This window comes from Convolutriloba macropyga, chromosome 9, assembly GCF_964194025.1.
Source record: "Convolutriloba macropyga chromosome 9, txConMacr16.3, whole genome shotgun sequence".
Taxonomy (NCBI): Eukaryota; Metazoa; Xenacoelomorpha; order Acoela; family Convolutidae; genus Convolutriloba; species Convolutriloba macropyga.
Window position 1 is genome coordinate 63,792,791 of NC_134476.1, and position 25,665 is coordinate 63,818,455.

General features: G+C 38.6%; 13 non-coding genes across 13 annotated transcripts; all 13 read left to right on the forward strand.

The window, feature by feature from the left end:
* Positions 1-226: 226 nt before the first annotated feature.
* LOC142346983 (5S ribosomal RNA) lies at positions 227-345 on the forward strand. The gene has a single exon (XR_012760014.1). It is a non-coding gene; the product is annotated as a 5S ribosomal RNA (ribosomal RNA).
* Positions 346-1,481: 1,136 nt separating this feature from the next.
* Positions 1,482-1,600, forward strand: LOC142346658 (5S ribosomal RNA). The gene has a single exon (XR_012759707.1). It is a non-coding gene; the product is annotated as a 5S ribosomal RNA (ribosomal RNA).
* A 946-nt stretch (positions 1,601-2,546) lies between these two features.
* Positions 2,547-2,665, forward strand: LOC142346659 (5S ribosomal RNA). The gene has a single exon (XR_012759708.1). It is a non-coding gene; the product is annotated as a 5S ribosomal RNA (ribosomal RNA).
* A 1,136-nt stretch (positions 2,666-3,801) lies between these two features.
* Positions 3,802-3,920, forward strand: LOC142346993 (5S ribosomal RNA). The gene has a single exon (XR_012760022.1). It is a non-coding gene; the product is annotated as a 5S ribosomal RNA (ribosomal RNA).
* Positions 3,921-5,054: 1,134 nt separating this feature from the next.
* Positions 5,055-5,173, forward strand: LOC142346660 (5S ribosomal RNA). Its single transcript, XR_012759709.1, has one exon. It is a non-coding gene; the product is annotated as a 5S ribosomal RNA (ribosomal RNA).
* Positions 5,174-6,311: 1,138 nt separating this feature from the next.
* LOC142346661 (5S ribosomal RNA) lies at positions 6,312-6,430 on the forward strand. The gene has a single exon (XR_012759710.1). It is a non-coding gene; the product is annotated as a 5S ribosomal RNA (ribosomal RNA).
* Positions 6,431-7,752: 1,322 nt separating this feature from the next.
* Positions 7,753-7,871, forward strand: LOC142346899 (5S ribosomal RNA). The gene has a single exon (XR_012759935.1). It is a non-coding gene; the product is annotated as a 5S ribosomal RNA (ribosomal RNA).
* Positions 7,872-9,004: 1,133 nt separating this feature from the next.
* On the forward strand, positions 9,005-9,123 carry LOC142346662 (5S ribosomal RNA). Its single transcript, XR_012759711.1, has one exon. It is a non-coding gene; the product is annotated as a 5S ribosomal RNA (ribosomal RNA).
* A 1,136-nt stretch (positions 9,124-10,259) lies between these two features.
* LOC142346664 (5S ribosomal RNA) lies at positions 10,260-10,378 on the forward strand. The gene has a single exon (XR_012759712.1). It is a non-coding gene; the product is annotated as a 5S ribosomal RNA (ribosomal RNA).
* A 7,060-nt stretch (positions 10,379-17,438) lies between these two features.
* On the forward strand, positions 17,439-17,557 carry LOC142347109 (5S ribosomal RNA). Its single transcript, XR_012760131.1, has one exon. It is a non-coding gene; the product is annotated as a 5S ribosomal RNA (ribosomal RNA).
* A 944-nt stretch (positions 17,558-18,501) lies between these two features.
* Positions 18,502-18,620, forward strand: LOC142347139 (5S ribosomal RNA). Its single transcript, XR_012760159.1, has one exon. It is a non-coding gene; the product is annotated as a 5S ribosomal RNA (ribosomal RNA).
* Positions 18,621-19,569: 949 nt separating this feature from the next.
* Positions 19,570-19,688, forward strand: LOC142346894 (5S ribosomal RNA). Its single transcript, XR_012759930.1, has one exon. It is a non-coding gene; the product is annotated as a 5S ribosomal RNA (ribosomal RNA).
* A 1,702-nt stretch (positions 19,689-21,390) lies between these two features.
* On the forward strand, positions 21,391-21,509 carry LOC142346665 (5S ribosomal RNA). Its single transcript, XR_012759713.1, has one exon. It is a non-coding gene; the product is annotated as a 5S ribosomal RNA (ribosomal RNA).
* Positions 21,510-25,665: the final 4,156 nt, after the last annotated feature.

The window sequence follows — 25,665 nt, forward strand, 5'->3', positions numbered from 1 at the left end:
CGTTCCACTGTATTGTGGAAGGTTGGAAGCAAAAAGTTTGTGCGTTGGTCATAATACACTGTATGGCTACGAATTGCATAAATTATAACACAAACGTGGCTAAAATTGCACGTATTATGTGACTATTTTGCAAACCGCAAGGCGGCGAGTTAAAGTGATCCTGTATATGAATATAAGACTACAATACAATACTGTTGTATATAAATTCGCCCCCACTTACGCAAATGCCTACGACCATACTATGTTGAATGCACCGGTTCTCGTCCGATCACCGAAGTTAAGCAACATTGGGCCTGGTTAGTACTTGGATGGGTGACCGCTTGGGAACACCAGGTGTTGTAGGCTTTTTCTTTTGAGTATTCAAACCTCATAGAATACTTTTATTCGATATTTACACATTTTAGAGCCTCAAAAAGCCTCGGTGATCGAAAAAGTTAAGCCTCATCGGGAGCGGATACTTTTTTGGAAATTGGTAAAAACTTGTCCAAAATGGTTCGCTGTGCCAGATTTTTTTTATTTTATACCCAACTATGGCTCAAGTGGAGCATGCCCACAAAAAATGAGCCAATTCGGACTAAAATTGACGATTTGGTGGCCAAAACAAAGTTCGGTGATCGAAAAAGTTAAGCCTCATCGAGCGCGGATACTTTTTTGGAAATTGGTGAAAACTTGTCAAAAATGGTTCGCTGTGCCAGATTTTTTTAATTTATCCCCAACTATGGCTCAAGTGGAGCATGCCCACAACAAATGAGCCATTTCGGACTAAAATTGACGATTTGGTGGCCAAAACTAAGTTCGGTGATCGAAAAAGTTAAGCCTCATCGAGCGCGGATACTTTTTGTAAATGACAATTTCAGCAATAACCATTGCTCCAAACACGCCCCATATACTTGTAAAGGCCATTCTAATAGTTCCCCTGCTTGCGTTTACTGTATATTTGGTATTTGGAACTGTCTCTGAAACATCAATACTAATTGTAAAATTTCCCTTTATTAAACTAACTTTTAAGTTGTGCAAATCGCTGAGTTCCATTCTTTAGGCTGCACTCCGCTAACGCAGAATGCATTCAAATAAAACTTATCAAATAGAGTTGATACTTACCTATTTAATAAGTTTATCACAACAATTAGGCTAAAAGCAATTGAGCTATGATTTTCCCAAGTACCGGCCTAAACCCACTGAAGTCATGCCTCCGGTTCAATGTCCGGTTGAACAGGTTCCTCGGACCCAATTCATCTCTCCCTTGTTTTGGGGCCGTTCCACTGTATTGTGGAAGGTTGGAAGCAAAAAGTTTGTGCGTTGGTCATAATACACTGTATGGCTACGAATTGCATAAATTATAACACAAACGTGGCTAAAATTGCACGTATTATGTGACTATTTTGCAAACCGCAAGGCGGCGAGTTAAAGTGATCCTGTATATGAATATAAGACTACAATACAATACTGTTGTATATAAATTCGCCCCAACTTACGCAAATGCCTACGACCATACCATGTTGAATGCACCGGTTCTCGTCCGATCACCGAAGTTAAGCAACATTGGGCCTGGTTAGTACTTGGATGGGTGACCGCTTGGGAACACCAGGTGTTGTAGGCTTTTTCTTTTGAGTATTCAAACCTCATAGAATACTTTTATTCGATATTTACACATTTTAGAGCCTCAAAAAGCCTCGGTGATCTAAAAAGTTAAGCCTCATCGAGCGCGGATACTTTTTTGGAAATTGGTAAAAACTTATCAAAAATGGTTCGCTGTGCCAGATTTTTTTATCTTATCCCCAACTATGGCTCAGGTGGAGCATGCCCACAAAAAATGAGCCATTTCGGACTAAAATTGACGATTTGGTGGCCAAAACTAAGTTCGGTGATCGAAAAAGACAAGCCTCATCGAGCGCGGATACTTTTTGTAAATGACAATTTCAGCAATAACCATTGCTCCAAACACACCCCATATACTTGTAAAGGCCATTCTAATAGTTCCTTGCTTGCGTTTACTGTATATTTGGTATTTGGAACTGTCTCGGAAACATCAAAACTAATTGTAAAATTTTCCTTTATTAAACTAACTTTTAAGTTGTGCAAATCGCTGAGTTCCATTCTTTAGGCTGCAATCCGCTAACGCAGAGTGCATTCAAATAAAACTTATCAATTAGAGTTGATACTTACGTATTTAATAAGTTTATCACAACAATTAGGCTAAAAGCAATTGAGCTATGGTTTTCCCAAGTACCGGCCTAAACCCACTGAAGTCATGCCTCCGGTTCAATGTCCGGTTGAACTGGTTCCTCGGACCCAATTCATCTCTCCCTTGTTTTGGGGCCGTTCCACTGTATTGTGGAAGGTTGGAAGCAAAAAGTTTGTGCGTTGGTCATAATACACTGTATGGCTACGAATTGCATAAATTATAACACAAACGTGGCTAAAATTGCATGTATTAAGTGACTATTTTGCAAACCGCAAGGCGGCGAGTTAAAGTGATCCTGTATATGAATATAAGACTACAATACAATACTGTTGTATATAAATTCGCCCCCACTTACGCAAATGCCTACGACCATACCATGTTGAATGCACCGGTTCTCGTCCGATCACCGAAGTTAAGCAACATTGGGCCTGGTTAGTACTTGGATGGGTGACCGCTTGGGAACACCAGGTGTTGTAGGCTTTTTCTTTTGAGTATTCAAACCTCATAGAAGACTTTTATTCGATATTTACACATTTTAGAGCCTCAAAAAGCCTCGGTGATCGAAAAAGTTAAGCCTCATCGAGCGCGGATACTTTTTTGGAAATTGGTAAAAACTTGTCCAAAATGGTTCGCTGTGCCAGATTTTTTTTATTTTATCCCCAACTATGGCTCAAGTGGAGCATGCCCACAAAAAATGAGCCAATTCGGACTAAAATTGACGATTTGGTGGCCAAAACAAAGTTCGGTGATCGAAAAAGTTAAGCCTCATCGAGCGCTGATACTTTTTTGGAAATTGGTGAAAACTTGTCAAAAATGGTTCGCTGTGCCAGATTTTTTTATTTTATCCCCAACTAAGGCTCAAGTGGAGCATGCCCACAAAAAATGAGCCATTTCGGACTAAAATTGACGATTTGGTGGCCAAAACTAAGTTCGGTGATCGAAAAAGTTAAGCCTCATCGAGCGCGGATACTTTTTGTAAATGACAATTTCAGCAATAACCATTGCTCCAAACACACCCCATATACTTGTAAAGGCCATTCTAATAGTTCCCCTGCTTGCGTTTACTGTATATTTGGTATTTGGAACTGTCTCGGAAACATCAATACTAATTGCAAAATTTCCCTTTATTAAACTAACTTTTAAGTTGTGCAAATCGCTGAGTTCCATTCTTTAGGCTGCACTCCGCTAACGCAGAGTGCATTCAAATAAAACTTATCAATTAGAGTTGATACTTACGTATTTAATAAGTTTATCACAACAATTAGGCTAAAAGCAATTGAGCTATGATTTTCCCAAGTACCGGCCTAAACCCACTGAAGTCATGCCTCCGGTTCAATGTCCGGTTGAACCGGTTCCTCGGACCCAATTCATCTCTCCCTTGTTTTGGGGCCGTTCCACTGTATTGTGGAAGGTTGGAAGCAAAAAGTTTGTGCGTTGGTCATAATACACTGTATGGCTACGAATTGCATAAATTATAACCCAAACGTGGCTAAAATTGCATGTATTAAGTGACTATTTTGCAAACCGCAAGGCGGCGAGTTAAAGTGATCCTGTATATGAATATAAGACTACAATACAATACTGTTGTATATAAATTCGCCCCCACTTACGCAAATGCCTACGACCATACCATGTTGAATGCACCGGTTCTCGTCCGATCACCGAAGTTAAGCAACATTGGGCCTGGTTAGTACTTGGATGGGTGACCGCTTGGGAACACCAGGTATTGTAGGCTTTTTCTTTTGAGTATTCAAACCTCATAGAATACTTTTATTCGATATTTACACATTTTAGAGCCTCAAAAAGCCTCGGTGATCGAAAAAATTAAGCCTCATCGAGCGCGGATACTTTTTTGGAAATTGGTAAAAACTTGTCCAAAATGGTTCGCTGTGCCAGATTTTTTATTTTGTCCCCAACTATGGATCAAGTGGAGCATGCCCACAAAAAATGAGCCAATTCGGACTAAAATTGACGATTTGGTGGCCAAAACAAAGTTCGGTGATCGAAAAAGTTAAGCCTCATCGAGCGCGGATACTTTTTTGGAAATTGGTGAAAACTTGTCAAAAATGGTTCGCTGTGCCAGATTTTTTTATTTTATCCCCAACTATGGCTCAAGTGGAGCATGCCCACAAAAAATGAGCCATTTCGGACTAAAATTGACGATTTGGTGGCCAAAACTAAGTTCGGTGATCGAAAAAGTTAAGCCTCATCGAGCGCGGATACTTTTTGTAAATGACAATTTCAGCAATAACCATTGCTCCAAACACACCCCATATACTTGTAAAGGCCATTCTCATAGTTCCCCTGCTTGCGTTTACTGTATATTTGGTATTTGGAACTGTCTCGGAAACATCAATACTAATTGTAAAATTTCCCTTTATTAAACTAACTTTTAAGTTGTGCAAATCGCTGAGTTCCATTCTTTAGGCTGCACTCCGCTAACGCAGAATGCATTCAAATAAAACTTATCAAATAGAGTTGATACTTACCTATTTAATAAGTTTATCACAACAATTAGGCTAAAAGCAATTGAGCTATGATTTTCCCAAGTACCGGCCTAAACCCACTGAAGTCATGCCTCCGGTTCAATGTCCGGTTGAACAGGTTCCTCGGACCCAATTCATCTCTCCCTTGTTTTGGGGCCGTTCCACTGTATTGTGGAAGGTTGGAAGCAAAAAGTTTGTGCGTTGGTCATAATACACTGTATGGCTACGAATTGCATAAATTATAACACAAACGTGGCTAAAATTGCATGTATTAAGTGACTATTTTGCAAACCGCAAGGCGGCGAGTTAAAGTGATCCTGTATATGAATATAAGACTACAATACAATACTGTTGTATATAAATTCGCCCCCACTTACGCAAATGCCTACGACCATACCATGTTGAATGCACCGGTTCTCGTCCGATCACCGAAGTTAAGCAACATTGGGCCTGGTTAGTACTTGGATGGGTGACCGCTTGGGAACACCAGGTGTTGTAGGCTTTTTCTTTTGAGTATTCAAACCTCATAGAATACTTTTATTCGATATTTACACATTTTAGAGCCTCAAAAAGCCTCGGTGATCGAAAAAGTTAAGCCTCATCGAGCGCGGATACTTTTTTGGAAATTGGTAAAAACTTGTCCAAAATGGTTCGCTGTGCCAGATTTTTTTTTATTTTATCCCCAACTATGGCTTAAGTGGAGCATGCCCACAAAAAATGAGCCAATTTGGACTAAAATTGACGATTTGGTGGCCAAAACAAAGTTCGGTGATCGAAAAAGTTAAGCCTCATCGAGCGCGGATACTTTTTTGGAAATTGGTGAAAACTTGTCAAAAATGGTTCGCTGTGCCAGATTTTTTTTATTTTATCCCCAACTATGGCACAAGTGGAGCATGCCCACAAAAAATGAGCCAATTCGGACTAAAATTGACGATTTGGTGGCCAAAACTAAGTTCGGTGATCGAAAAAGTTAAGCCTCATCGAGCGCGGATACTTTTTGTAAATGACAATTTCAGCAATAACCATTGCTCCAAACACACCCCATATACTTGTAAAGGCCATTCTAATAGTTCCCCTGCTTGCGTTTACTGTATATTTGGTATTTGGAACTGTCTCGGAAACATCAATACTAATTGTAAAATTTCCCTTTATTAAACTAACTTTTAAGTTGTGCAAATCGCTGAGTTCCATTCTTTAGGCTGCACTCCGCTAACACAGAATGCATTCAAATAAAACTTATCAAATAGAGTTGATACTTACCTATTTAATAAGTTTATCACAACAATTAGGCTGAAAGCAATTGAGCTATGATTTTCCCAAGTACCGGCCTAAACCCACTGAAGTCATGCCTCCGGTTCAATGTCCGGTTGAACAGGTTCCTCGGACCCAATTCATCTCTCCCTTGATTTGGGGCCGTTCCACTGTATTGTGGAAGGTTGGAAGCAAAAAGTTTGTGCGTTGGTCATAATACACTGTATGGCTACGAATTGCATAAATTATAACACAAACGTGGCTAAATTTGCATGTATTAAGTGACTATTTTGCAAACCGCAAGGCGGCGAGTTAAAGTGATCCTGTATATGAATATAAGACTACAATACAATACTGTTGTATATAAATTCGCCCCCACTTACGCAAATGCCTACGACCATACCATGTTGAATGCACCGGTTCTCGTCCGATCACCGAAGTTAAGCAACATTGGGCCTGGTTAGTACTTGGATGGGTGACCGCTTGGGAACACCAGGTGTTGTAGGCTTTTTCTTTTGAGTATTCAAACCTCATAGAATACTTTTATTCGATATTTACACATTTTAGAGCCTCAAAAAGCCTCGGTGATCGAAAAAGTTAAGCCTCATCGAGCGCGGATACTTTTTTGGAAATTGGTAAAAATTTGTCCAAAATGGTTCGCTGTGCCCGATTTTTTTTATTTTATCCCCAACTATGGCTCCAGTGGAGCATGCCCACAAAAAATGAGCCAATTCGGACTAAAATTGACGATTTGGTGGCCAAAACAAAGTTCGGTGATCGAAAAAGTTAAGCCTCATCGAGCGCGGATAGTTTTTTGGAAATTGGTGAAAACTTGTCAAAAATAGTTCGCTGTGCCAGATTTTTTTATTTTATCCCCAAATGTGGTCAAGTGGAGCATGCCCACAAATAATGAGCCAATTCGGACTAAAATTGACGATTTGGTGGCCAAAACAAAGTTCGGTGATCGAAAAAGTTAAGCCTCATCGAGCGCGGATACTTCTTTGGAAATTGGTGAAAACTTGTCAAAAATGGTTCGCTGGGCCAGATTTTTTTATTTTATCCCCAACTATGGCTCAAGTGGAGCATGCCCACAAAAAATGAGCCATTTCGGACTAAAATTGACGATTTGGTGGCCAAAACTAAGTTCGGTGATCGAAAAAGTTAAGCCTCATCGAGCGCGGATACTTTTTGTAAATGACAATTTCAGCAACAACCATTGCTCCAAACACACCCCATATACTTGTAAAGGCCATTCTAATAGTTCCCTGCTTGCGTTTACTGTATATTTGGTATTTGGAACTGTCTCTGAAACATCAAAACTAATTGTAAAATTTCCCTTTATTAAACTAACTTTTAAGTTGTGCAAATCGCTGAGTTCCATTCTTTAGGCTGCACTCCGCTAACGCAGAGTGCATTCAAATAAAACTTATCAATTAGAGTTGATACTTACCTATTTAATAAGTTTATCACAACAATTAGGCTAAAAGCAATTGAGCTATGATTTTCCCAAGTACCGGCCTAAACCCACTGAAGTCATGCCTCCGGTTCAATGTCCGGTTGAACAGGTTCCTCGGACCCAATTCATCTCTCCCTTGTTTTGGGGCCGTTCCACTGTATTGTGGAAGGTTGGAAGCAAAAAGTTTGTGCGTTGGTCATAATACACTGTATGGCTACGAATTGCATAAATTATAACACAAACGTGGCTAAAATTGCATGTATTAAGTGACTATTTTGCAAACCGCAAGGCGGCGAGTTAAAGTGATCCTGTATATGAATATAAGACTACAATACAATACTGTTGTATATAAATTCGCCCCCACTTACGCAAATGCCTACGACCATACCATGTTGAATGCACCGGTTCTCGTCCGATCACCGAAGTTAAGCAACATTGGGCCTGGTTAGTACTCGGATGGGTGACCGCTTGGGAACACCAGGTGTTGTAGGCTTTTTCTTTTGAGTATTCAAACCTCATAGATTACTTTTATTCGATATTTACACATTTTAGAGCATCAAAAAGCCTCGGTGATCGAAAAAGTTAAGCCTCATCGAGCGCGGATACTTTTTTGGAAATTGGTAAAAACTTGTCCAAAATGGTTCGCTGTGCCAGATTTTTTTTATTTTATCCCCAACTATGGCTCAAGTGGAGCATGCCCACAAAAAATGAGCCAATTCGGACTAAAATTGACGATTTGGTGGCCAAAACAAAGTTCGGTGATCGAAAAAGTTAAGCCTCATCGAGCGCGGATACTTTTTTGGAAATTGGTGAAAACTTGTCAAAAATGGTTCGCTGTGCCAGATTTTTTTATTTTATCCCCAACTATGGCTCAAGTGGAGCATGCCCACAAAAAATGAGCCATTTCGGACTAAAATTGACGATTTTGTGGCCAAAACTAAGGTCGGTGATCGAAAAAGTTAAGCCTCATCGAGCGCGGATACTTTTTGTAAATGACAATTTCAGCATTAACCATTGCTCCAAACACACCCCATATACTTGTAAAGGCCATTCTAATAGCTCCCCTGCTTGCGTTTACAGTATATTTGGTATTTGGAACTGCCTCGGAAACATCAATACTAATTGTAAAATTTCCCTTTATTAAACTAACTTTTTAGTGCAAATCGCTGAGTTCCATTCTTTAGGCTGCACTCCGCTAACGCAGAGTGCATTCAAATAAAACTTATCAATTAGAGTTGATACTTACCTATTTAATAAGTTTATCACAACAATTAGGCTAAAAGCAATTGAGCTATGATTTTCCCAAGTACCGGCCTAAACCCACTGAAGTCATGCCTCCGGTTCAATGTCCGGTTGAACAGGTTCCTCGGACCCAATTCATCTCTCCCTTGTTTTGGGGCCGTTCCACTGTATTGTGGAAGGTTGGAAGCAAAAAGTTTTTGCGTTGGTCATAATACACTGTATGGCTACGAATTGCATAAATTATAACACAAACGTGGCTAAAATTGCATGTATTAAGTGACTATTTTGCAAACCGCAAGGCGGCGAGTTAAAGTGATCCTGTATATGAATATAAGACTACAATACAATACTGTTGTATATAAATTCGCCCCCACTTACGCAAATGCCTACGACCATACCATGTTGAATGCACCGGTTCTCGTCCGATCACCGAAGTTAAGCAACATTGGGCCTGGTTAGTACTTGGATGGGTGACCGCTTGGGAACACCAGGTGTTGTAGGCTTTTTCTTTTGAGTATTCAAACCTCATAGAATACTTTTATTCGATATTTACACATTTTAGAGCCTCAAAAAGCCTCGGTGATCGAAAAAGTTAAGCCTCATCGAGCGCGGATACTTTTTTGGAAATTGGTAAAAATTTGTCCAAAATGGTCCGCTGTGCCAGATTTTTTTTATTTTATCCCCAACTATGGCTCAAGTGGAGCATGCCCACAAAAAATGAGCCAATTCGGACTAAAACTGACGATTTGGTGGCCAAAACAAAGTTCGGTGATCGAAAAAGTTAAGCCTCATCGAGCGCGGATACTTTTTTGGAAATTGGTGAAGACTTGTCAAAAATGGTTCGCTGTGCCAGATTTTTCGTTTTATCCCCAACTATGGCTCAAGTGGAGCATGCCCACAAAAAATGAGCCATTTCGGACCAAAATTGACGATTTGGTGGCCAAAACTAAGTTCGGTGATCGAAAAAGTTAAGCCTCATCGAGCGCGGATACTTTTTGTAAATGACAATTTCAGCATTAACCATTGCTCCAAACACACCCCATATACTTGTAAAGGCCATTATAATAGTTCCCCTGCTTGCGTTTACTGTATATTTGGTATTTGGAACTGTCTCGGAAACATCAATACTAATTGTAAAATTTCCCTTTATTAAACTAACCTTTAAGTTAGTGCAAATCGCTGAGTTCCATTCTTTAGGCTGCACTCCGCTAACGCAGAGTGCATTCAAATAAAACTTATCAAATAGAGTTAATACTTACCTATTTAATAAGTTGATCACAACATTTAGGCTAAAAGCAATTGAGCTATGGTTTTCCCAAGTACCGGCCTAAACCCACTGAAGTCATGCCTCCGGTTCAATGTGCGGTTGAACAGGTTCCTCGGACCCAATTCTTCTCTCCCTTGTTTTGGGGCCGTTCCACTGTATTGTGGAAGGTTGAAAGCAAAAAGTTTGTGCGTTGGTTATAAGACACTGTATGGCTACGAATTGCATAAATTATAACACAAACGTGGCTAAAATTGCATGTATTAAGTGACTATTTTGCAAACCGCAAGGCGGCGAGTTAAAGTGATCCTGTATATGAATATAAGACTACAATAAAATACTGTTGTATATAAATTCGCCCCCACTTACGCAAATGCCTACGACCATACCATGTTGAATGCACCGGTTCTCGTCCGATCACCGAAGTTAAGCAACATTGGGCCTGGTTAGTACTTGGATGGGTGACCGCTTGGGAACACCAGGTGTTGTAGGCTTTTTCTTTTGAGTATTCAAACCTCATAGAATACTTTTATTCGATATTTACACATTTTAGAGCCTCAAAAAGCCTCGGTGATCGAAAAAGTTAAGCCTCATCGAGCGCGGATACTTTTTTGGAAATTGGTAAAAACTTGTCCAAAATGGTTCGCTGTGCCAGATTTTTTTTATTTTATCCCCAACTATGGCTCAAGTGGAGCATGCCCACAAAAAATGAGCCATTTCGGACTAAAATTGACGATTTGGTGGCCAAAACTAAGTTCGGTGATCGAAAAAGTTAAGCCTCATCGAGCGCGGATACTTTTTGTAAATGACAATTTCAGCATTAACCATTGCTCCAAACACACCCCATATACTTGTAAAGGCCATTCTAATAGTTCCCCTGCTTGCGTTTACTGTATATTTGGTATTTGGAACTGTCTCGGAAACATCAATACTAATTGTAAAATTTCCCTTTATTAAACTAACTTTTAAGTTAGTGCAAATCGCTGAGTTCCATTCTTTAGGCTGCACTCCGCTAACGCAGAGTGCATTCAAATAAAACTTATCAAATAGAGTTAATACTTACCTATTTAATAAGTTTATCACAACAATTAGGCTACAAGCAATTGACCTATAATACAATTTATGTACAACCAGAGGTGAAAGAAGCTATATACACAGTTATATACACAGTAAGAGAAGTTTTAGTTTAAAAAATTGAGTTTGAGAAGTTCCGATTAAGATTTAAAGTTCTATATAACTGTAGTAGAAGACTTCCTCTGCCTCGGATGCACTCAGCCATTTCAAGTACCATGGAGGACTTCTGCTGGCTGAACTTGACGTATACAAACGCTATTGGATCGTTTTCTTGGCTAGCCTCGTGGAAATTGTTTAAAATGAGTGTGATGGTTTCTTCAGGTAAGTATGATAAATTACAACAAAAAAAAATAAAATAAAATTGAATGGGAAAGCTTTAAATGCTCGATGGGCGTGGGTGGGATTCGAACCCACGCGTCTTGATGTTCTGTTTCTTCGAGGTGATAGTTCACTGCGCTAAGTTGACTTATTTTTCTGCAAGATTTTCGTTTCAAAGCTTTGTTCTTTCAATGTTTAAGTCGTTGCAAGTTCAAAACGGAGATCGACAAACTGACTTGAACGGTATCGAACCGAAGCTCCCAGTTGTGCTGTTTTTTTAGCGGTCCGCGCTAAGTGTCATTTATGATGTTAAAAAAAATTCAGCTTTCATTCAAATATGTTGCTGTCCGCTCAATTCAATTATAGATAGGGCGTAGATTGTTGTCCCTGATTTCAAATAGTCCTGCTTCGTTGTCGAGAAAGAAAAGATTGAGGAGGAAAAAAAAGAACGATTATGATTAATGAAGAGAGGGAGAAACAGAATAAACAAAAGCGTTGTTTCTGACTGGAAAAACGCATTAACAGAAAAGTGACAGAATTAAGAAATTGATCAATAAAAGTGCTACGCTAACCTAAACCATAAAACCACTGAAACCAAACCACGCGCAGCACAAGAGTTAATGTTTTTGTTTAATCTCAAAGACGTTTTCCTTTTAAATCAGTGGAGTGTTGAGTGAAAAAGTAAAATAGTTTTCAATAAAGTAGAAATGAGAGGCTTCGAAAGAAGGCGTAAGTGTTGGTCAGTAACTAAGCCTAGAGATATTGATGACAGCTGTGATCTGTTCAGCCCCGAATTGACTAGGCGAGCGGCTGGCCAAACAGATGAAGACAATTGAATGAGATGGTCAGAGAATGGCAAAGACTGAGTTGTGTTTGGCCCCGAATTGATTAAGCGAGCGGCTGGCCGAATACATTTAACACGTCTGATGGTTCTGTTGCTTTTCATATTGTTAATATAGCGGGAAAAAATTAATTATAATAAGGAAAGTTGGAGGCAACTGAGCTGGATTCGAACCCGGGTCGGAAAAAAGAAATGTTTATTCTTTCGTTGATAATCCTCGCGCTGTTGGTAACTGCGCCACTTTCCTCTTTTTCAAGACGTTAAAATTTTGATGCAGTTTATTGGATGGAGGAAACGCCTCAATAAAATAAATGTAAAGTTGCTGGAGTTGGACTCGAACCGTAGTAGTGTTTACATCATTAATCATTTTTTTGCTCTTCGCAACTGTGCCACTCGACAGCTACTTTTGGTTATCCGACTGCCAGTTTTTCATTTGCACTAATTGTAGATTTGTTTTCCTGTTTATTGTTGTATTTTTCCCCTGTTTCCTTAGTTTTCCTCTCTTAGTTTTTGTTTTTCTTTAGTCATTGATCCCATTTCTGTTGTTTGAAAGATGAAGATCTTTTATATTGAATTTCCCAGACTAAACTGGGATTGATCCTCCTTTTGTTTAGTCGGTCACTATTCTGAGCAGTCATCTTAGCCACTAGTCTATTGCATATGCGGCCGTGAAATTTAGTAATTTAGATGATCAAGAGTGCTTTTGCAAGAGTTGAGTGGGCACTGTCGTTTCTTATATATCAGCTCTGATACAGACAGTATGTTGTTTTTGATTGCCCTTTGAATATACCTGTTGGCCAGTTCAATCTGCATTTATCTGACTGGCTTCATGTTTGCCTCTTCGTGGAGGTTTTGAGCCTGATACCATCTTGGTTTTCGAAGGCAAATTCGTAGGGCTCGGTTTTGAACGTTTTGTATTTTATTGATAAGGGCATGCGATTGATCCAGCCAGCAAGCATTTGAGTACAGAAAGAGTGGTCTGATCCAAGATTTGTAAACCAAAATTAGGCTTTCTTCGTTAACGTTTAGGTTACTAAGCTTCCAGAGTTGAAATAGCCTGCTGTTCGCTCTTCGTATTAAGTCTTTGCAATGTTCATTCCATTTGAGGTTTGGAGTAAGAATGATACCCAAGAATTTTATCGATTGTGTCTTCTGAATGGTAATTCCTTTAATGTTGAGCTCTAGAGAAGATTCTTTCTTTGAGGGATTTTTAAAGATCAGGTAATGAGTTTTATTTGGGTTAATTTTGATTTTCAATGAGTCGCACCAATTAATTAGACTATTCAGTGATGATTGGAGATGTTTTTCGATTAATTTCGGGGATGGTGACCTATAGTAGAGGGCAAAGTCGTCAGCGAACTGTGAGATCTGGGCTTTTATTTGCGGCAAACCAATGACGTAAATGAGAAAGAGAATGGGAGCAATTACGCTCCCTTGAGGTACTCCAGCTGTCGGGCTGAAACTATCACTGACAGTGGAGTTTATCTTCACAAAGACATTCCTTTGCGACAAGAATGAATTTATCCATCTTATGACCGAATTCTTTAGCCCTATCGAGTTTAATTTGTGCACGAGTCCTAGGCGCCATACAGCATCGAACGCTTTTTCGACATCCAAGCAAACGAAACCAACCATTTCGGACCACTGAAAGGCTTCACTGACGTGCTGAGTGAGTTTAATGAGGTTGTCTGTTGTGCAGCTGTGTTTCCTGTAAGCACTCTGAGTCTCCTCGAAAATATTTTGGCTTTCACAATATTCCATAACAATATTTTTTACAGCAGTTTCACATATTTTGGCTATGCAGTTTGTAAGACTAATGGGTCGGTAGTTTTCAGCCTTCGATCGGTCTTTGTCTTGTTTTGGTATCATTTTTATCTGGGATTCTTTCCAGTTAAATGGAACAAAGGAGTTGTTTATGGAGCTAGATATGAGGAGACAGGCAAGGGCTTTAACATTCTTTGGTAATTCTTCAAGGATTTTGTAGCAGATTTTGTTCGGCCCAGGGCATGTTTTTCTCGTCTCTTTCAAGATTTCATCAAATTCTTTTGTGGTAACTACAATGCCCAGTTGTTCAGTATGTTCATTTGTATTTATTATTGCTTCTGTTTCATTTTCAATATTGTTGCAGAGTTCAGAAATTATTGATGAGTCCGTTTCGTGATTTTTCATTGTGTCCTTTAGCAGCTGTTTAAACATTTCACTTTTCTCCTTGTCGGTGACCGCCACACAATCTTTATAGAATAATTTTGGGTATTCTGCTGTTTTTTGTTTGGGCTCGTTTTTATTAGTTAGTTCTTTTATTGCTTTCCAGAAGCCTTTGCTACCCTTATCGCATGCACTTTCCAAGACCTTTGCTCTTTTTCTGTCTTCTGATCGCATCATTGATCGTTTAATTTCTTTCTGTAGGTAATTTATCTCCGTTCTTAAAGAGGTATAGTGATCGCCAACTAATTTGAGCTCTCTTCGCCTTTTTCTCCTCATTTTAATCAGTTTTTGCGTCTCAACACTGTAGGGGAGTTCTTTCTTTTTAATGCAGGAGTCTTCCAGAGATTTGTGTATTAACTCAATTAAACTGGTGCTAAATTTATTTAATTCATTCTTTTTTGGATACTTCACAGGCCAGAGATTTGATGATCTGTGTAATTTTCTTGCATGTTCTCTAAACTTTCTGTAGTTGATTTTTGATTTTAGTTGAAAAACTTCACTTTTTCTCAGGTTCAGGGTCGTAATTGTAACTTTGTGATCGCTGCCTAAATCTTCTGATACTTGAAAGTTGTTAAAATGCGCAAAAAGTGAATTATCGCAAAAGTGCAGATCTAACATATTTTTGCATTTTCCATCAAACGACTGATAGGTGTGATAACCGTTGTTCAGCAGTTTAAAAGTGCCCTCGTCAATAATATATAGGAGTTTTTCCCCATTTTCAGAATCGTAGGAGCAGTTTATTTCATGGTGGGGAGCATTGAAGTCGCCACATATGAAGACATTTTTCAACTTTCCTGAAAATATTTTATCGGTCAAGAGTAGCTTTCCAGGGGAATTGTAAACAGTTATTATCCAAAAATTATCGAAAAAGGGCAACTTAAGGCAAATTTTAAGTATTTCTAGTGTTCTTCCATTGCTATCAGTTTCTTTTTCTACTGGTTCTATTCTTTTGATAACAATGCTGTTCTTCACTAAGATAGCAGAGCCATGATGACCGTTGTTGAAGGTTTCCGATGCAACAATGTAGTTGTTGAGGGAGGTTGTTTTTTTCCAGTTCTTAACTACAAAAATTACATCTATTTCTTCTTCTGTTGAAAACAGAATCAGATCACTTATTTTGTTGTTTAGTCCGCGACAGTTCCATTGCAAAATCTTGAGCTTATCCATTTTGCGAAAAGTTTTGGCTGTTTGGTAAATTGTTTGTTTGAATTGAGATAACAGGAGTTGTATTTGCGCTTTTTATGCTGTCATGTATTCTCTGGCCATCAATTTTTTCATTGAAGATACGTGAGGCGCTGTTAGAGACAATATTCATTATGTCACTGTAGGACATAGTGTTAAGAACTGTTCGTATCTTGCTCAGGACTTCAGCTACTAGAACAGCAATTTTTTCAGTTGATGGCGTTAGGTCAGTCTTTGCTTGAGAGCTCTGTTTATTAGTTACGGCTGAGAATTTGTTCTCATTTATCTTTTTTGAGGCCTCTGCTAACTTATGCTGATATGCTGGACAGCCTCGATAAACTGTAGCATGAGCACCACCACAGTTTGAGCATTTGGCATTTTCTTTTGCAACATTGCATTCTTTTACACTATGATCTTGCGAGCAGCGAAGACATCGAATTGCATTAGTGCAATCCCTTGCTGAGTGGCCAAATTTCTGGCATTTGAAACATTGCATAACATGTGGTGGTTCGCGGCTTGCTTCACATCGGTATAGCTGCCAGCCTATTTTGACGCCATGTTTTTGAGCTGCGTTGACTTGATTGTTGGATTCCGTGATCACGCGTATTAATTTTGTTGGCTGGCCCGTTGCTCGACTTGTTATTCGTGAAACTTTGGTGACGTTCATTGCGTTGTTATTTAAAAGTTCTTCCTTTACCTCATCTTCAGTAATGCTGTGGTGAACATTTACAATGACGAAACTTGGTTTAGTTTTAGGCTTGGGAAGTGTATTCCTGGCGTTCACTTTGGCATTTGGAAAGGCCTGATTTAGGTTTAGTGACAGCATCAAGCATTCTCTTGAAGTGAGGTCCTCTGGCTGAATAAAGAAGTCGGTATTGTTCCTCAGTTGTCTTATTTGCTTGATCTTGACGGCTGGAAACTTCGACCTGATTGCTTTTGCAAACTGAATTTGTGATGGTCTTGGGTCAATTGAAACAATCATTGGTCTTACGTTGTTGATGGGAGTTGGCACTTTTCTGAAGCGTTTTCTTTTATTCCTTACTTCAGTAAAATCGCTTTCGTCTTGCGTTGATTCTTCTGCCGTCATTCTGGCTTCAGATAAAAGCCTTTCAATTTGGCTCATTTTAAAACTCAGCCTCAAAGAGGCTCTGACTTCTCGAAAAATTTTCTAATAGGACTTTGAAGATGAGGGATAAAACTGAGCAAAAAGTAAAGACTTTTGAGCTTAAGACTTTTGAAGGTGAGATTAAAACTGGAAGAAAAGTAAAAGAAAAGTCGGGATTAAGAAGAAAAGTCAGGATTTTAAATCTTAAGAAAGTTACAAAGCTAAAGCTAAGGAGGAAAGGGATTTAAGGGAAATTTTGAAAAGAAAAATTAGGAGAAAAAATGTAAAAGAAAAAGCCAGGATTTTAAATCTTAGTGAAAAAGCAGCTTTTACTGAAAAATCTCTTTTTATAAAAGACTCACTCCCAAAGGACTTTCCTGCACAAAGTAGAGTACTTGCTTGTGGCTTTCCTATCACACTTTGAGGTACTGATCCGAAAGTGACATTAATAGCGTTTTGATCATCATTAGGCAATTAGGCTAAAAGCAATTGAGCTATGATTTTCCAAAGTACCGGCCTAAACCCACTGAAGTCATGCCTCCGGTTCAATGTCCGGTTGAACAGGTTCCTCGGACCCAATTCATCTCTCCCTTGTTTTGGGGCCGTTCCACTGTATTGTGGAAGGTTGGAAGCAAAAAGTTTGTGCGTTGGTCATAATACACTGTATGGCTACGAATTGCATAAATTATAACACAAACGTGGCTAAAATTGCATGTATTAAGTGACTATTTTGCAAACCGCAAGGCGGCGAGTTAAAGTGATCCTGTATATGAATATAAGACTACAATACAATACTGTTGTATATAAATTCGCCCCCACTTACGCAAATGCCTACCACCATACCATGTTGAATGCACCGGTTCTCGTCCGATCACCGAAGTTAAGCAACATTGGGCCTGGTTAGTACTTGGATGGGTGACCGCTTGGGAACACCAGGTGTTGTAGGCTTTTTCTTTTGAGTATTCAAACCTCATAGAATACTTTTATTCGATATTTACACATTTTAGAGCCTCAAAAAGCCTCGGTGATCGAAAAAGTTAAGCCTCATCGAGCGCGGATACTTTTTGGAAATTGGTAAAAACTTGTCCAAAAGGGTTCGCTGTGCCAGATTTTTTTTTATCCCCAACTATGGCTCAAGTGGAGCATGCCCACAAAAAATGAGCCAATTCGGACTAAAATTGACGATTTGGTGGCCAAAACAAAGTTCGGTGATCGAAAAAGTTAAGCCTCATCGTGCGCGGATACTTTTTGTAAATGACAATTTCAGCATTAACCATTGCTCCAAACACACCCCATATACTTGTAAAGGCCATTCTAATAGTTCCCCTGCTTGCGTTTACTGTATATTTGGTATTTGGAACTGTCTCGGAAACATCAATACTAATTGTAAAATTTCCCTTTATTAAACTAACTTTTAAGTTAGTGCAAATCGCTGAGTTCCATTCTTTAGGCTGCACTCCGCTAACGCAGAGTGCATTCAAATAAAACTTATCAAATAGATTTAATACTTACCTATTTAATAAGTTTATCACAACAATTAGGCTAAAAGCAATTGAGCTATGATTTTCCCAAGTACCGGCCTAAACCCACTGAAGTCATGCCTCCGGTTCAATGTCCGGTTGAACAGGTTCCTCGGACCCAATTCATCTCTCCCTTGTTTTGGGGCCGTTCCACTGTATTGTGGAAGGTTGGAAGCAAAAAGTTTGTGCGTTGGTCATAATACACTGTATGGCTACGAATTGCATAAATTATAACACAAACGTGGCTAAAATTGCATGTATTAAGTGACTATTTTGCAAACCGCAAGGCGGCGAGTTAAAGTGATCCTGTATATGAATATAAGACTACAATACAATACTGTTGTATATAAATTCGCCCCCACTTACGCAAATGCCTACGACCATACCATGTTGAATGCACCGGTTCTCGTCCGATCACCGAAGTTAAGCAACATTGGGCCTTGTTAGTACTTGGATGGGTGACCGCTTGGGAACACCAGGTGTTGTAGGCTTTTTCTTTTGAGTATTCAAACCTCATAGAAAACTTTTATTCGATATTTACACATTTTAGAGCCTCAAAAAGCCTCGGTGATCGAAAAAGTTAAGCCTCATCGAGCGCGGATACTTTTTTGGAAATTGGTAAAAACTTGTCCAAAATGGTTCGCTGTGCCAGATTTTTTTTATTTTATCCCCAACTATGGCTCAAGTGGAGCATGCCCACAAAAAATGAGCCAATTCGGACTAAAATTGACGATTTGGTGGCCAAAACAAAGTTCGGTGATCGAAAAAGTTAAGCCTCATCGAGCGCGGATACTTTTTGTAAATGACAATTTCAGCAATAACCATTGCTCCAAACACACCCAATATACTTGTAACGGTCATTCTAATAGTTCCCCTGCTTGCGTTTACTGTATATTTGGTATTTGGAACTGTCTCGGAAACATCAATACTAATTGTAAAATTTCCCTTTATTAAACTAATTTTTAAGTTAGTGCAAATCGCTGAGTTCCATTCGTTAGGCTGCACTCCGCTAACGCAGAGTGCATTCAAATAAAACTTATCGAATAGATTTAATACTTACCTATTTAATAAGTTTATCACCACTATTAGGCTAAAAGCAATTGAGCTATGATTTTCCCAAGTACCGGCCTAAACCCACTGAAGTCATGCCTCCGGTTCAATGTCCGGTTGAATAGGTTCCTCGGACCCAATTCATCTCTCCCTTGTTTTGGGGCCGTTCCACTGTATTGTGGAAGGTTGGAAGCAAAAAGTTTGTGCGTTGGTCATAATACACTGTATGGCTACGAATTGCATAAATTATAACATAAACGTGGCTAAAATTGCATGTATTAAGTGACTATTTTGCAAACCGCAAGGCGGCGAGTTAAAGTGATCCTGTATATGAATATAAGACTACAATAAAATACTGTTGTATATAAATTCGCCCCCACTTACGCAAATGCCTACGACCATACCATGTTGAATGCACCGGTTCTCGTCCGATCACCGAAGTTAAGCAACATTGGGCCTGGTTAGTACTTGGATGGGTGACCGCTTGGGAACACCAGGTGTTGTAGGCATTTTATTCTGAGTATTCAAACCTCATAGAATACTTTTATTTGATATTTACACATTTTAGAGCCTCAAAAAGCCTCGGTGATCGAAAAAGTTAAGCCTCATCGAGCGCGGATACTTTTTTGGAAATTGGTAAAAACTTGTCCAAAATGGTTCGCTGTGCCAGATTTTTTTTATTTTGTCCCCAACTATGGCTCAAGTGGAGCATGCCCACAAAAAATGAGCCAATTCGGACTAAAATTGACGATTTGGTGGCCAAAACAAAGTTCGGTGATCGAAAAAGTTAAGCCTCATCGAGCGCGGATACTTTTTTGGAAATTGGTGAAAACTTGTCAAAAATGGTTCGCTGTGACAGATTTTTTTATTTTATCCCTAACAATGGCTCAAGTGGAGCATGCCCACAAAAAATGAGCCAATTCGGACTAAAATTGACGATTTGGTGGCCAAAACAAAGTTCGGTGATCGAAAAAGTTAAGCCTCATCGAGCGCGGATACTTTTTTGGAAATTGGTAAAAACTTGTCCAAAATGGTTCGCTGTGCCAGATTTTTTTTATTTTATCCCGAACTTTGGCTCAAGTGGAGCATGCCCACAAAAAATGAGCCAATTCGGACTAAAATTGACGATTTGGTGGCCAAAACAAAGTTCGGCGATCGAAAAAGTTAAGCCTCATCGAGCGCGGATACTTTTTTGGAAATTGGTGAAAACTTGTCAAAAATGGTTCGCTGTGCCAGATTTTTTTATTTTATCCCCAACTATGGCTCAAGTGGAGCATGCCCACAAAAAATGAGCCATTTCGGACTAAAATTGACGATTTGGTGGCCAAAACTAAGTTCGGTGATCGAAAAAGTTAAGCCTCATCGAGCGCGGATACTTTTTTGGAAATTGGTGAAAAATTGTCAAAAATGGTTCGCTGTGGCAGATTTTTTTATTTTATCCCCAACTATGGCTCAAGTGGAGCATGCCCACAAAAAATGAGCCATTTCGGACTAAAATTGACGATTTGGTGGCCAAAACTAAGTTCGGTGATCGAAAAAGTTAAGCCTCATCGAGCGCGGATACATTTTGTAAATGACAATTTCAGCAATAACCATTGCTCCAAACACACCCCATATACTTGTAAAGGCCATTCTAATAGTTCCCCTGCTTGCGTTTACTGTATATTTGGTATTTGGAACTGTCTCGGAAACATCAATACTAATTGTAAAATTTCCCTTTATTAAACTAACTTTTAAGTTAGTGCAAATCGCTCAGTTCCATTCTTTAGGCTGCACTGCGCTAACGCAGAGTGCATTCAAACAAAACTTATCAAATAGAGTTAATACTTACCTATTTAATAAGTTTATCACAACAATTAGGCTAAAAGCAATTGAGCTATGATTTTCCCAAGTACCGGCCTAAACCCACTGAAGTCATGCCTCCGGTTCAATGTCCGGTTGAACAGGTTCCTCGGACCCAATTCATCTCTCCCTTGTTTTGGGGCCGCTCCACTGTATTGTGGAAGGTTGAAGGCAAAAAGTTTGTGCGTTGGTCATAATACACTGTATGGCTACGAATTGCATAAATTATAACACAAACGTGGCTAAAATTGCATGTATTAAGTGACTATTTTGCAAACCGCAAGGCGGCGAGTTAAAGTGATCCTGTATATGAATATAAGACTACAATAAAATACTGTTGTATATAAATTCGCCCCCACTTACGCAAATGCCTACGACCATACCATGTTGAATGCACCGGTTCTCGTCCGATCACCGAAGTTAAGCAACATTGGGCCTGGTTAGTACTTGGATGGGTGACCGCTTGGGAACACCAGGTGTTGTAGGCTTTTTCTTTTGAGTATTCAAACCTCATAGAATACTTTTATTCGATATTTACACATTTTAGAGCCTCAAAAAGCCTCGGAGATCGAAAAAGTTAAGCCTCATCGAGCGCGGATACTTTTTTGGAAATTGGTAAAAACTTGTCCAAAATGGTTCGCTGTGCCAGATTTTTTTTATTTTATCCCCAACTATGGCTCAAGTGGAGCATGCCCACAAAAAATGAGCCAATTCGGACTAAAATTGACGATTTGGTGGCCAAAACAAAGTTCGGTGATCGAAAAAGTTAAGCCTCATCGAGCGCGGATACTTTTCTGGAAATTGGTGAAAACTTGTCAAAAATGGTTCGCTGTGCCAGATTTTTTTATTTTATCCCCAACTATGGCTCAAGTGGAGCATGCCCAGAAAAAATGAGCCATTTCGGACTAAAATTGACGATTTGGTGGCCAAAACTAAGTTCGGTGATCGAAAAAGTTAAGCCTCATCGAGCGCGGATACTTTTTGTAAATGACGATTTCAGCATTAACCATTGCTCCAAACACACCCCATATACTTTTAAAGGCCATTCTAATAGTTCCCCTGCTTGCGTTTACTGTATATTTGGTATTTGGAACTGTCTCGGAAACATCAATACTAATTGTAAAATTTCCCTTTATTAAACTAATTTTTGAGTTAGTGCAAATCGCTCAGTTCCATTCCTTAGGCTGCACTCCGCTAACGCAGAGTGCATTCAAATAAAACTTATCAAATAGACTTAATACTTACCTATTTAATAAGTTTATCACAACAATTAGGCTTCAAAAATTTATTACAAGTTAATCATATTAACAATGCAGTATACAGTTTATAAATAATTAATCAATATTTACAATAAAGTACAGTTTAGTCATATAGCTACTCTCCTCTTCTGCCCAGGATGAAATTAATTTAGCAACTAAGAATTTTAGACCTAGCGTATTTCTATCTTCAATTAGCTTGTTTATATTAGTCATGGGTAGTTTTGATCTAATCGTTTCATCAGTTGAACATTCGTAGAATAGGTGTTTAAAAGTTTCAAATTCTTTTTCACAAGAGTAGCATAATGGGTGGGTTGTAATGTTGTTCAACCATTTTTTTGGTTTCTCCGAGTAACTGTTCAAAAATAGCAGATAGAGGATGTTTTTATCTAGCGGTGTCAATGTTTTTATTTTCCAAATGTTTTTCACGAAGGTAAGCAATGTATTTGACAACTCCTGATCTATTGAGTCACAAAAGGCTCGAATTCTGTCCTCAATTCTCCCATTAACTTCTGAGTGCGCTGTTAAAATATGATGGAGTTTTGCCTGCGACATGTTTGTAATGTCGATAGTCTTATTCAAATAATCTATAGTACAGCTGTCCTTTGTAATTGACATCTTGGAAAGCCCTATCTCTTTTGCAAATTTTAGAAAATCTTTGTAAAGTTTGGATTTGACAATCGTTGCTATATTGTTAATAGTTTTAGCTGTTTTCGCCAGGTCTATCAGTTTACACGCCAATATTTGTGTTTTCAAATTGTTAAAACCAACGCCGCCTTTCTTAGTAGAATAATAAAGCAGATTTTTGTTCAGAGAATGTTTTTGTTTATTCCACAAGGAATGAATCATCTTCATTTCTATTTCGTCTATGAATGTCTTTTTAAGGTCTATGTGTCGAAACTGGTAAATCAGCTTACTTCGCACAAACGTTGAAATATTAATGCATCTGGCACGTAATGTCATCGATTTTAGGCTATATTTTGAGCTTTCAGAGGCAATTCTTCTTAAGTTTGCTTTTGCATGAGCTTTGTTTTCGTTTAATTTGATCACTATTCCTAAAATTTTTAATTCATCTACCTTTGTTATGGTTAGATCGTTTACGCCTTTCATAAGCACTTTGGTTTTTTGTAAATTGAGTTGAAGTCCAGATGCGTAGTTGAAACTCTCAACTTCATCTAAAACTTGTTTTATGCACGCAGTTTTGGTAAAAACTGTGATGTCATCAGCGTACGCAATTAGTTTTAACTTTTGATTTGTTTTTATCTTAGTGTTTCTACGCATAGATTGAAGAAGCGGCTCTATACCTAGAATGAAGAGGAGAGCAGAAAGCGGACAACCTTGCTTAATACCGTTCTCAATTTGAATGAAACTTGAGAGCTGATCATTGACTTCAATACACGCTTTAGTCTCTCTATACAAGCTTTCAATTGTTTTCGTCAGTATGAGAGGGCAGCCTATCTCATTTAATAGTTTCAAAAAGTAATCTCTGCCAAGTCTATCGAACGCTTTACTGAAATCAATAGAGATCATGCAGTTTGATCTGCCTAATTTTTCCTTAGCCAGACGAGCTAGCAGGATAGCCGTATTGATACTGCGGTTTGGGAGGTAAGCAAATTGGTGTTTCTTTATAAGAGTATTCAAAGGCTTTCTGAGTCTAGACGCTAGAACATGTGATAAAATTTTAAGATCGGTATTAAGCAAGCTTATCGGTCTGAAGTTGTCAACAGTACACAGTGAGTTAAGTTTAGGTAGCATCTTTATAATAGAGATGCAAAACGAACCAGGCACTTTTTCATTTTCAGCTATTGAATTAAAGAGCTTAGTGAGTTCTGGAGCAAAGAGGTCAATGTTTCTTTTGTATAAGTCAGATGTAAAACCATCAGATCCCGGTGCGCTGTGGCTATTAAGTTTCTGAATAGCATTTCTAACCTCTTGTTCTTTAATTTCATCTGATTTGAAATGCTTTTTCGCTTTCACGATTAATTTGTTATTAGTTTTAGAAAAGTGTTTGATGATTTTGTTTTGCATCTCTATCTTATCAGACTTTTGAGCTTCTTTCCCATATAGGTTACTATAGTATTCTGTAAATGAGTCTATTATTTCATCTATATCCTCTGTTACTTCACCGTTACTATTTATAATCGCGGAAATGCTCTTATTTTTGTTAAAGTCTTTTAAGAGATTTTTGAGAGCCTTTGGGTCTCCACAGTTCAAATCTAGATAAAAGTTTTTTATTGAGTGAAATGACGCCTTCAAGCGTTCGGTTTGGGCTGTTCGCGTGTTATCACTCTCAATGCTTTGTTTCAATAAATCCCTTCTCTTTTTTTGATCTCTTAGGTCAAGATACCTTAGACAATCTCTTAGCTTAGCTTTGAAGATATCATAATTGTTTGTTAGTCCTTTTTCATTGAAATTTTGCACGACATTTGCAATTAATCTGGAAATCTCTTGCGAATTTTTGGGATCATTGATAATGTTGTATCCTAACTTCCAGCGCTTTTGTACGTAACATGGATCTTGGTTTTTTGTGAATGTGTCTAATTGTAGAATGTAATGATCGCTTAAAAGTCTTTTAATGGTTGCGACGCTTTCAACTAAATCGCTTTCGTTACTGAATATGTAGTCAATGCGAGATTCTTCATTAGTTTTCTTTTCAAAATGTGTTTTAAGTCTTTTTTTGTGTTGTTTGAAAACATCAAAGCATCCCATTGAATTAAAGCTATCGCTAATTTGTTGATGTCTTTTCAGTCTTCTGTCTCCCGCCCTAACCTTAGATGTAGCATCAATTGGATCAATTGCATTAAAGTCTCCTCCTATCCATATTGTGAAGTCGTTCGCAAAATTTTCGACAATTTGGGCAAAGGATAAAATTATATCTGTACTTGGGTGTGAAGGGTTCAGGTATATTGTTCCAAAAACTTCTTTTGTTAAATTATGCTTTATTAAGATAAATGAAGCGTTTTTTCCTACTACTTCAATTGTCCAATTATATGGTACAAGTAAAAGGAGCCCACCCGATTTATTGACCGATGGTTCAATAATGAATTGCATTTTGTAACGAGTTAGAACGGCTTGATGTTTCGGACTTAGTCTTTCTATTTTTGTTTCTTGAATTGCGATTACACATTTGTTTTCTTTTCTTTTGTTCTTAAATTGGGAAAGAAGCTCTAACAATTTTAAGTGGGATCCTAAACCCCGACAATTAAACGAAATAAAGCTAGCCATTATTTCAACATAAATAAAATATAGGTGAGGTTATCTTATGAAATTGATGGATGGTCTTGCTCAGTTTGCTTAGCTCTTTCGTTTATATTCTTATCAGGTTTACTAGGTTTCCGCAGAACCTCGTATCTGCTAGGAGCCTCTATAGCTGAGATGTGGTTGTTGT